Source organism: Phaenicophaeus curvirostris, chromosome Z (assembly GCF_032191515.1).
Source record: "Phaenicophaeus curvirostris isolate KB17595 chromosome Z, BPBGC_Pcur_1.0, whole genome shotgun sequence".
In the NCBI taxonomy this organism is placed as follows: domain Eukaryota; kingdom Metazoa; phylum Chordata; class Aves; order Cuculiformes; family Cuculidae; genus Phaenicophaeus; species Phaenicophaeus curvirostris.
In genome coordinates, this window is record NC_091431.1 from 73,889,275 (window position 1) to 73,901,875 (window position 12,601).

The 12,601-nt window shown below is 48.6% G+C and overlaps 1 protein-coding gene across 1 annotated transcript in view; it reads right to left on the reverse strand.

Annotated features, from left to right (window-relative positions):
- The window catches only part of ZBTB7C (zinc finger and BTB domain containing 7C), a 143,190-nt gene extending 132,521 nt beyond the window's left edge, over positions 1-10,669 (reverse strand). The window contains exon 1 of the mRNA XM_069880991.1: positions 10,526-10,669. The gene's annotated coding sequence lies outside the window, so the exon portion shown is untranslated. The remainder of the gene's footprint in view (positions 1-10,525) is intronic.
- Between the last annotated feature and the right edge of the window lie 1,932 nt (positions 10,670-12,601).

The following is a 12,601-nucleotide window of genomic DNA, read 5'->3' on the forward strand; positions in this document are numbered from 1 at the left end:
GTTTGCAGATTTGAGACCATTCCTGGGGACCCTTGGGAGGTGGCAGTGTCATAGTTTGCCACTCGTAATTGCTGGATGAAAAGATGTAGCTTTTCCTGAGAAATGATCTCCTAGTCCACAGCTAGATGACAAAAGTCTTAGTGTTATGGTGCTCTGGATACAGCCCTACTCTCTTCCCTAAGCGAAAAGACGTCTCTCAGATGGAAGGTCTGTTTGAAGGTGCACAGCTTGACCCAGCAAGGTCTAAGGATTGACATTAGCCATAAGGAAGATAAGCAAATGAACATGGAGAAGGGAGAGAGAAGACCTGGGGACTGACTCCATCTCCACACACAACAAAAGCAATGGTTCTGCATCCTGCTGGGAATGGTTTCAGGGTTGGATGTGGTGTCTTACAAAGGAGTGAGCTGAAGAAGGCACAAAACTATCATTTGGGCATGTACTGCATACTCCACATTAACCTATCCAGGGGACAGCAGGGTGCCCGTGACATGGCTGGCTGCAGTCTGAAGTCCCAAGTTATCCTGGAGGCCATTTCATTCCCAGACCAAAAGTATCCACATGGGAAATCAGTGGGCAGTAGCTCACTCAGTGTTATTTGCTGTGGATCAGCCTTTAGATGAACACATAATCCACTCTGGCAAATCTTGATCACTGAAGGTGCAGCACCAAGTAAGCCATTCAAACCCAATCCCCTTTACCCTCCTCACTGTACAATTCCAGCCAAAACCAAGGAAAACACTGATTTTAACAGCTTGTCGCAATGTCACTGAGGTTTCACTGCCCCATCTGTCCCCTTAACTTCTCCTCCTGCTTTCCCCATCTCATTTCGCACTTGTGCAGCTAAAACTTTAAGCAAGCACAGGTTTAAAGGGTACAAGACCCTCATGAGCCTTTCTGCCTCTGTGCACAGATCAGCTCGCATGGGTGAATGGAAGAGAGAGCATAACTGCATCCTGCTCCTTTCTTCTCTGAGAGTAATATACCTGCAGTCCCTAACAGCAACATGTCTTTGTAGACACTGCCTCCTAAACCACAACCTTCAAAGCAATGTCCCAAAGCATCTCCTCTGACTGCCAGGTGGCTTTTCTTGCCTGTGTGTTTTACATTGCACCACAGACCTGCAACACACCCCTGAGACATACTGCAAATCACCCTTAGGCTCTCGTTTTTCCCCCTTGCATTTCTTTTCCCTGCCAGACAGGGTGCTGTGCACCTAATTTCTCCCAGGCTGAATGTCCAAAGCCAGGGCATGGCACACAGGGCTGGATTTACTCTACATCACGACTCACCGCGACGATGTCATCAGCCACCAATGTGAAGGATGGAGCCTAGATGCCTTGTTTTGCAGTTCTTGATGTGACTCAGAACAGCCTGAGAATTACGCTCAGAATAAGTGATTTAAAACCTTGACTACTCCTCCATTACCATGCATGGGCAACATTCTCAGCAGCACTGATCACAGCTGAATCCTTGTAAATGAGAGCAAAATTAGGGATGCTGCCTGGTGAGGATGATTTACTCCAGCAGTACCAGGAGGTGGGACTCCTCCAGACTATTCCATCCTAACCTGGGATAAACCCCAGCTGTGTGGAGATGGGAATAGTGCTTGGAAAACCCTTCCACAGGAGGGGAGGCACACAGTCTGCATTTAATGATATTCTGAACCCCAAATATGCAGTTACCTCCTGCAAAAACCCTTCTCTGAGACGCCAGCCTCCTCTGGGCCAATATTTGCAGGCAGTAGCTATTTGGAGAAACCTTCACAGGTACTACAGGCATTTTGAAAAAGAGATGCCCAGACCTTTGATCGTATTTTATATCTCAAGCATATGCAGCTTGCATTTCCTTGGCAGGGAGGGAATCCTGGTGGGAAGAAGGAAACAGGATTTCGGTGGAGGAAATGGAGAGCAGAAGAAGATTTTGATGGGGAAAGGAGAAGGGCTTTTGACTGAAAGGAAAAAATACAGCAAGAGCAACTTGCTCATATGATCTCCTGGGGATTTGAGGCTCTGAAATGCCAGCAAAAAGCTGGCAGCCACTTTGCTGCATCAGAGCCCAGGCAGAGGCTTTGCACACCAACCCTCAGATGACCAGGGAGGGAGTCAACACCTGGGTATTGGCTTCTTCCAGCAAGTGCCAGACACGGCTCTGAGCCTGAAAAAAGCTGCCACAGCCCTTCGAGCACAAGCCTGAGAAGAATTGAAGGGGAAGATGTTTCCAGCAGCACAGCCTGCCTGCCTGCAGACATCACCCGGCAGAGCAAGGAGAGCAAGGGAAGAGCAAGGGCTTCTCTGGATCCCACTGCCAGAGCACTGACTGGCCATGCTGGTTTTCCCCTCTGCAACAGAAAACCTGCCCTGATATGAGTTTAAATGCATTTAAGTGGCTCTGTGTGACTGAATTGCAGGACCATGCTCACCTCCTCAGCCATCAATGCTGTGGAGCAGCCACGTCCACCTACAGACGAACAAAGAGCCAGAGCTTTAGAGGGAGCTGCAGATAGACCCTCAGTGGTCTGTGATATCTAGTACATGGACATCAATTGACTGTATTAATCACTGTCAAAAAGCATAGATGGCGAATTCCAGTATATTTTTTCCAGGAAGCTCCACGCTGTCATAGCCCCACTCTTCCAAGTGCCTCGTACACCTCCCAGAGCTTGGGGAAAAGGTAGCATCTCTGCTCCATGAAGTGGGAAAAAGAGCATGAGAATTCAATTAGCACACAAACATGCTTAAACCTATCTGCATGGGTCATCCTACACAGGACTAACTCATGGGCTTCCTATCTGAGACCTGGGTCCACTGGGATTCCAGCCTTTATTTGGGTATTCATCCAAATCGAGTTCATGTATGCAGGTCTAGAGTGACTCAGTCAAGGTCACGCATTGAGTTTGAGCAGAACTCACATGCAAGACACTAAGAAATGAATTGCGAAGATGCCACAGAGGTTTTAAAAGGGAGAATAAAATCACTCTCCCTCTCAGATCTGAACTACTTTGCATTAATCCCAGCCCGTTCTGCTCTGAAACATCAGCCCACTCATCAAGCAGCTGGATCTCAAGCCTTGCTTTTTTCTCATTAGCAGAAATTAACACCAACACATAATTCAGCTCAAGCCTCCCAGCAGATGCGATGGAGCTGTGTGCTCCTCCCTTGTGCTGCCCAGTCCATGCTCCATGCCCTATCTTTCTGGAACCATTCCCATCTACTACCAGCCAGATTATACAGGATGGTGCTACCATATTCTCGTGGGACAAACACTCCTTGGCTACAGATGAGGGTAACTGGATGACCAGCAGTCTAAGGCTCCCCATCTCTTTTTTACTGACCCAAACCTCTTTGTCTGACCTCTTTCTTCCCAGCTGATTATCCCACCAATGCAAATTCACCACTGCTTTCTATAAAGTTTGCAAAGGTTAAAATAACAAACTTCAGGGTCCCTTGTTTTTGAGAAGAAAGATGAAAATCCAAGCTATCTGTTATTCTGTATTTTGTGCAAGCTTTAAGAGGCAGCAATCTAAGAGTCTGGATATTTAGTGCAAATTGGGGTCATTTCACTACAGACCTTCTGATGCCTCCCTCCTTAAGGAGGTGGAAGATCTTTAGAACCACAAGAACTTGCAGCCTCCTGGCTTTGGACATCAGCTGAATGTTGTATCATTACAATCCACTGCCCCTATTACAGAGGGGTCAAAAGACCTAGCCAAGAGGGCAAATTATCCTGCTAGATGAGCTACTAATGTTTTACTTGCAACATCAAAAGACAATCCCTGTCCTGGAAAATCAAAGAGATGTTCCACAGACAAGACAGCGGAAACAAAAAACCTGTAGTGATCTGCTGTGCTCACCCAGGCAGGCAGTGGCAGAGCCAGAGGAACACACAGGGTGTCCCTCAGGAGCTACTCCACCTCTTGGGATGAATTCCAGTCCTCACCATCAGCTCTTTGCTTCTTGTCCTCACTTTACTTTCTCCTTCAAGAAGACCTGTGGGTAGAGACCTGTTCTGCAGCAAGTGTGGAGATCAGCAGGAATCCCAGTTTCAGAGAAGAACTGACCACTGCCTGGGCCCAGAAGGATGTTTCCAGGGATGGGGCATCCACCACCTGTCTGGGCAACCTGTGCCAGTGTTTCACCACTGCATAAAGAATTTCTTCCTTATTTCTAGTCCATGGAAGTGTTGGGACATTTCCCTGAAGCAGCAGCTTTTGCCGTTGCAGGGCTTGAGTAAACCATGCACAGATGCCAGGGCAGCAGTGCCCAGGTCTCCATACCCTCTTGATCATAAATGTTCCCCTCACCACAAGAAGGATGTTGAGGCTCTGGAGCGAGTCCAGAGAAGAGCAACAAAGCTGGTGAGGGGGCTGGACAACAGGCCTTATGAGGAACGGCTGAGAGAGCTGGGGGTGTTTAGCCTGGAGAAGAGGAGGCTGAGGGGAGACCTCATTGCTCTCTCCAACTACCTGAAAGGAGGTTGTGGAGAAGAGGGAGCTGGCCTCTTCTCCCCAGTGACAGGGGACAGGATGAGAGGGAATGGCCTCAAGCTCCGCCAGGGGAGGTTTACACTGAACATTAAGAAAAAATTTTTCACGGAAAGGGTCATTGGGCACTGTCCGAGGCTGCCCAGGGAGGGGGTTGAGTCACCTTCCTTGGAGGGGTTTAAGGCATGGGTGGACGAGGTGCTGAGGGACATGGTTTAATAACTGATGGGAATGGTTGGACTCGATGATCCGGTGGGTCTTTTCCCACCTCGTGATTCTATGATTCTATGATTCTAAGCACTCTGCCCCTCCCTGCCTGCTCTGCAGCTGCCTTCTCTTGCCCTTCACTCACCACTCACCACCTCCTTCTCCCTCCTTGACTTCCCCTTTTCTTTGCTGCCACAATTCCTCACCCCTGTGTGTCCGCTGACCCCAGAGCAACCTAGCTACCAGAAGAAAGCCCAGCCTCAAGCCATCTCTTCAAAGATCACTGTATTCAGGCCTCTCTTCTGCACCTTTCCTTGCACCCCTGACTTCCTTGACTTTCCTTACCTTGTATCCTCATAGGCCACTCTTCTGCCAGAAGAAAACATGGAGAAGGGTTAACAGTCATCAGGCAGCATTGAGACCAATGCAAAAAAGCATCAAGATGCACAACCTCTTGTGCAAACTAATCAATGCAAATATTGTGTGTGGAGCAACAGGGATCACACTTCCAATTATTGTTGGGGTTCCCATGCTGGGGACAGGGCAGAGCATCAAAAAGGAACCCAGGGCTGGCCCCAAGCCCATCACTGGAGCTCTTCCCAGACGTGGATGGGTCATCCTCAAGTAGAAGGGATGGGGAATGCAACAACTTCTTGCCTTCAGTCACCAAAAAAGCCAAGCTGATCTCAGCAAGCTCCAGCATGTGGCAGAGGGATGAACAACAGTCTTTGCTCTGGGGTAACGGTCCAACACAGAGTAAAAATATGTGCACATGTCCTTGTGTGTGCACTCACGGGGAGCTGGAAGGGCAGTCACCTTGCTGGCCATGGCTGCATGCTTTGGGGCAGTCCTGCATCAGACGTCACCACACGATCCTGCCTCCAGAGAGCCACAGCGATGTTGCTTTGTAACCACATCAGGTTAATGCCGACAATACATTATTTCATCCCTGCAGTGCAGTACTGCCTCTGCAGACCTGAACTAACACCATATCCCTGTCTGTTACCATGTCGTGCAATCATCTTCACCTGGGCTTGCGCTGGCATCAAACTGCCTTCTACTAATCCGAGTGCTGGTCTCCACAGCCCTAAGTGGATATCATAGAATCATAGAATGGTTTGAGTTGGAAGGGACATTAAAGATCATCTAATTCTACCCCCTCTGCCTCAGGCAGGGATGCTTCCCACTGGATCAGTCTCCTTAGAGATCCATCCAACCTGGCCTTGAACACTTCCAGGGACAGGGCATCTACAACTTCCACAGGCAACCTGTTCCAGTGCCTCACCATCCTCATTGTAAAGGATTTCCTTCTAATGCCTAGATGTAATCTCAAACCAACTCCAACACTTTCACCACCAGGTTCTGTCTTGCTACTTGGGTACTATAAAATGGGCAATAACCTTGAAATTAAGACCATAATTAGAATTTGGTGAGTCTTAAATCACAGAGTCATAGAAACATAGAATCACTAGGTTGGAAAGGACTCATTGGATCGAGTCCAACCATTCCTATCAAACACTAAGCCATGTTCCTCAGCATCTCGTCCACCTGTGCCTTAAACACCTCCAGGGAAGGTGACTCAACCCCCTCCCTGGGCAGCCTCTGCCAGTGCCCAGTGACCCTTCCTGTGAAATATTTTTTCCTGATGTCAAGCCTGAACCTCCCCTGGCAGAGCTTGAAGTCATTGCCTCTTGTCCTGTCCTCTGTCACTTGGGAGAAGACGCCAGCTCCCTCCTCTCCACAACCTCCTTTCACGTAGTTGTAGAGAGCAATGAGGTCTCCCCTCAGCCTCCTCTTCATGACATTCCCCTTATAACAAAGCACAGCAATTGACCCAAGGAAGGTCTGTGAAGCTGTAAGTAAATGTTTTCATGCGCCCATGATAGGGCTCCTCGGTTCTTAATGTCCACTACCAAAAAACTGGGCTGCTCACCACACTTGCATCGCTACCCGGGCAAACATCTTCACCTGCTTGCTGTACATGAGGAGTCCTCAAAAAATCCACCTGCTTTTATGAATATTTCTGGCTTTCCACTAAAAGAGGGCTATATTCCTTTTCTATTTAAAAATAAAATAAAATAAAAATTAGAGAGTGGACAGGCAGTTAGGAATTTCTGAGGTTTGACAGCCCATAATCAGAGGTGAACTCAACTGAAATAGAAGTTGTCATTGCAGGAAACAAACCCCTGAACTGTTCTCCATTCATTTTTAGCAAACAAAGCAGGTGAGCACAGCCAACTACCAGTTATCCTCTGAGTCACGGGAAACAGCACCCGAAACACATTCCTTGTCCAAAGCTTTGGAGGACTGAAAACAGAATATGCAAACTATTTGAGGCAAGTCTTGGGGACTGCAAATTCCCAGTGAAATCCAGGCTTTGGATAACCAGGAGCTCCAGGGCTGAGGTCAGGCTGTTGCCAAGCACCTGCATTTGGTAATGCATCATTGACCAAATTCTGCTTGGGGCATCAAAGCCCCACAGACATCACTGGCTGCACAGCCTGATCCAGTAATGCATAATTTCTTGATAATCAGAAGCAACAGGATGAGAGTTCTAGTGGCTATACATAATTCATGTCTTCTGGCATCACCGGGGAAGCTGGAGACGAGCACCACAGCCACCAGGACCAGCCACAATGCCAAAGAATCAGACACTCAAGCAACTAAGAAGAGCTCCACGTGGCCCTTATGATCCCAAAAGCAGTTGGGGGTGTATCTTCCCCTCTATCCCTGCCTTCCCACCACATCCCCAGCTCTTTTCAATATTCCCCATACAGGAGCAACACATAGATGATTTCACTGTGTCTGGTACCCATGTGCTGGTGGACCAGGCGACTGTTGCCTCTCAACATGGCTTAGGGCCAAGCATCTTGCTCACACATCCCACGCCTGTCATATAATATGACAAAAAAGCAGCACATTGAGCTGTAAGCACAACTAAGTGCTCCAGGTATGACACGTACCACACTCAAAGGTCTCCACATCTCCGCAGCAGTTCGAGAGCCCTCCATGCAATTGCTGCCTTGCAGCCTGTTGCTGCTTCTTCCCTTCCCATTCTCACTGCTGGTCCATCAGTGATGTCCTCTTCATCATAGAATCACAGAATGGTTTGGGTTGGAAGGAACCTTAAAGCCCATCCAAGTCCAACCCCCCTGCCATGGGTAGGGTCACTTTTCACTGCATCAGGTTGCTCAAAGCCTCATCCAATCATCTTGGATACTATTATCCAGCCTCCAGTATGCCACCTCCAGACATGAGAGCTAGCCTTCACCCCAGATGTGACCCTCCTTGCTTCTGGGAAGCTGCTTTTATCCCCTTTTCTCTTTATATTCCCTTGCATGTTATTTCCCAGCCCACTCTGATCCCTACATTCCTGAGGCACTGGTCCTTCCACTAAATACTCCAATAAGATTTGCACATGCCTGGAAACCCCCGAGAGCATCTCACACCAAGTTTTACATAACCTTGAAAAGTTGTTTTCCCTGAAACCCATAACAAATGCACAGCACTGTGGGAAATCATGCCCTTCAGGCACTGTGGCTTTCAGGAAAGCGATTTCCTCTCCTGGATGCCCATGAGTGGGTTTGACACCAGGGCCAAGGCTCTCCCTGGACCCATCCACATGCACAATGACCTCTCCACCGAGCTCCTCCACTGGCACAGGAGCCAGGCAGGGAGAACACACAGGAGAGTCCCCTCTCCATTTTATATCAGAAAGATGCAGGAGATGGACCAGAAACCACCCTCCTAGACAGATCCACTGTCCTCCTGCCTACCTGGGGCATCAACCACAATACCACCATATCATCTTTTGCTCTCCTGGCCACACCGTGCTGCTGCTGCTTTAAAAGGTTCCCACTGCTGTAAACCAAGGATAGTTGTAGTTGCAACCCAAGCAGCAGCAGGAACCATCTGCCGGACAAGGGTAGGGAAGAAGCCGACAAAACTTCCCAGAAATGGGGGTTAGATCCTGCTGCCACCAAAATATCTGGGTTTTCCTAGGAAAAGGACTCTGCAAACAGCACCTACCTGGCACAGGAGAGCACAATCATGTAAATATCAGCCCTGATTGAGCGGCACAGGGCATGACATTTACCACCAGGATGTAACCTTTGAATACATCTCCTGCAAGTGATTAGCGCTGAGCACACTCCGTGCCATTTAGCCATCACCGCTGAGCGATGATCAGATTAAGTCATGACAGAGCTCACAGAAAATGTGCGAACACAATACATGGGCCTTACGGTGCTTCCCAGCTTGATCATGAGTGAAAAGCAGTGGTGGGAGCAAGGAGAACATCAAGATTTGAATTTGCTCAGGCACAGCAGACCAGGTGATCAACACCAAGCAGCATTTGCCACAGTCCTGCAAGTAAACTAAGGGCTTCTGACAACCCCCTCCAGCTCTAAGCCTCAGGACATGTGAGGGAAGTTCAGCAGACAGCAAGTTGAGGAGATAACAGCAGGCAGCAGGCAAGTGTCAACAGCAGCACAAATTGGGACCCATCAAAAATCTCTCTAAGCAGTGGTTTCCTACAGAAAATTGGATCTCTGACAACAGTTCTCCTTACACAGAGAGCTTGAAATGCTGCTCAGGAGATCTGTTTTCAAAAAAAATCACTCAAAATTGAGTTTGCTGTGGGAGAGGAAGAATAACGTATCTCAATCCTTGCTAAGAATACATCTATCTGCTGAGAGGATGAGAAACCTGACCCATCCCAGGCCACTAAGCCAGCATCACTTGCATTTTCCACTTCTCTGCTCTGAGCCTGTGAAACTTGGCAGATATAGGGTCACAGAATGGTTTGGGTTGGAAGGGATCTCAAAGCCCACCCAGTTCCAACTCGCTGCTGTGGGCAGGGACACCTCCCACTGGATCAGGTTGCTCCAAGCCCCATCCAACGTGGCCTTGAGCACCTCCAGGGATGGGGCAGCCACCACTTCCCTGGGCAACCTTGGCCAGGGCCTCCACACCCTCACAGTAAAGAATTTCTTCTGAATATGTAATCTAAATATCCTCTTTTTCAGCTTCAAATCGTCCCCCTTTGTCCTATCACTACATACCCAGACAAAGAGCCCCTCCCCAGCTTTCCTGTAGACACCACTTCTCCAAATCTCACTCCAGCTTAATCAAGCTACAGAAAACAGTGAGCTCCACACAATGACTGGGGTGCAAGACTCTGCCATGTGTCATTGTTCATGTGGTTTGGAAAAACAATTGATGGGGGCCCCAGTAGCAGAAGGGATTTCAGACGAACCCAGTGACAAACCCACTGGACTGCCTGTGCCACCATCTGAGGACCTTCTCCTAAGGCTCTGGGTCCACCACCAGATCTTCCCTTGCACATTCTTTACCAGTCTCAAGACTGGAGAGGTTTACAGACGTGAGTATCTCTGCCTGACCCCCAAAAAGTTGTGAGCAGTAGGAAACACACTGTGTCCAGAAGATCCATATCTTTCATCCCACTCCTCGTCCCGGGGTACCAGCACCCAACATGCACAAAACACAGCCTTGAGTCCAAAAACTATAGCATCACCTAAACCTTTTATCGCACATAAACACAGAGCAGATCGCACAGATCTTTCTCTGCGGCATGTTTAATACCAGGCTATAGAGGGTTAAACTTTACAACCTCAAAAATAACATTTTAAACCAAAAAAAGGAGACAGAAGGGAGGGACCATGAGCCATCCCCCAAACTGTGTGCTCCTGTATTAGGGGAATCTCACCCGAATTCTTATATAAACCAACCCAAGTCCCCAGGTGCACCAAGAAAATGAAAATAAAAACTAAGAAAATTAAAACAGAACCTATGAAAATGAAAATAAAAAACTACCTCCTGCAACTTGACGGTCCCTGGGTCAGTCGCTGTACGTCCTCGGGAGTTTTTGGGGAGGACACCTCCACATCAGCAAACAGTCAGCTGTATCGAAACGACTGTGCCCCATCTTCTGCCTGCAAATGCTCCGGCTGGTGGGTTTTTTTTTTCCTACAGCGGTTTGACTCAGAGGTCTGGCCAGACTCACAGCGCTCAAATTCGTTTAATAAATCATCTCCTCACCACGCCCAGAAGCAAAAGGCAAATCTGTGTCTCCCAGGCACCTGCTGATTGGACTAACGTGCTTCTTGCTAATTACCCTGTGAGGAAGAGTATGGCTCGAGTGACGTGTTTATGAAGATAAATATTTTAACTTCACAGTTAGCGCTGCAAACTCGTTCCAACCGGAGAGTCTCTTAAGTTGATTCCAGGAGAAAATGCCTTGATAATTAATTTTTTTTTAAAGGCTATGAAATATTAATTTTGGTGAAATACATAGTGTGCCTTTCAGGTGCAATTAGTAGCTGCTGGTGGAAGAAAAAAAGCTCGTTGGTAAAGCCCAGGGAAAGGATGAGAGTGTTTTCTCCCCTCAGCAGAGGGAATGCAGCGCTCTGCCCTATCTAATCTCACTATAGCAACGGGAAGACCTTGGCAACCCCGATCTTTAGAGACAGGAGCGGGAAGAGACGGGAGTGCAGTGCTGAGAGATGCTCGGCCAAGAAGCTGACCTGGTTCCAACCAAGGAAACAAAGCACCCTGCCTCACTCAGGAGTGATGGAGGCTCTGCCAGACTCTTGCATGGGTGGTAGTCCAAATTTGGCACCCCAAAACTTCCTTGTGGTGCCTTTTTTGGGGTGACAGAGATGCTGAAGATGATATGTGCGTCTCCCCACTACGCTATGGAGAAGGATCTCCAGGCCCTGCTGCTAGGACCTGTTGGAGCGGGCTCAGAGGAGTTTCACAAAAATGATCCAAGAGGTGGAACCCCTCTCCTGTGAGGACAGGCTGGGAGAGCTGGAGTTTTCAGCCTGGAGAAGAGAAGGCTCCAGGGAGACCTTATAGCATCCTTTCAGCACCTAAAGAGGGCTTAAAAGAAAGATGGTGACAGACTTTTTGGCAGAGCCTGTAGTAGTAGAACAAGTGATAATCGCTTTAAACTAAGGGATTCGGAATAGAGACAAAGAAGACATTTTTTACACTGAGGGTGGTAAAACACTGGCTCAGGTTGCCCAGAGAGGTGGTGGATGCCCCATCCCTGGAAATATTCCAGGTCAGGTTGGATGGGGCTCTGAGCATCCTCATGTGGTCAAAGATGTTCCTGTTCACTGCAGGGGGATTGGATTATATGGGACCTTTACAGGTCCCTTCCAACTCAAACCACTCTATGATTCCCCCAAGTCCCAGGAAGAAGATGCCACAGTTGGGAATGGGAGCAAAGTCTCCAGCTGGCTGCTCTGCCTCAGCCCCCCTAATCTCAGCCCCAGCTTTGGCCATGAGGACGTGCCCAGACAGAACAAGAATGAGGAGGCTGCCCCACGACTGCCACCCAGCCCAGGGCTTCCAGCAACCTGCGCTACTGCCATCCCAGTGCCTCTGGAGATCACTCACTTGCTCCCAGCTCCTGCCAGGATGATTCACCCACAAATGCAAAGGCAAAGAGCGCTCAAATCAGCTTGTTGGAAAATATTACATCTTGGTGACTGCCTGGCCCAGAGCCACTTCGTTCTTGGGCTCCTAGACGGTGGGTACAGCCTCAGGGCTAACCTGGCTGTCACTAGCTCCTCCTGGCCACAGATTGGTCCCACATGGAGGGAGTATTATTTGATGTAATACTTCCCCCCTCACAAATACAGATATGGCACTAAATCCTCCCTAACACTCCAGAAAAGGGGATTTCAAGCTGCCAGGATCTCCAAAACCAGACCCTGCAGCTCACAGCTCTCCCACCCACCTCTGCTCCACCATCTCACCAGGACAGCCACCCACCAAAACAGGCTACTGACTCAGGGAGAACTGCTGCTGGGGACCCTGTAAAGCTCAATTATTAGTACTCTTCAGACTGGTAATAGGGTAATAATAATAATCCATACTAAA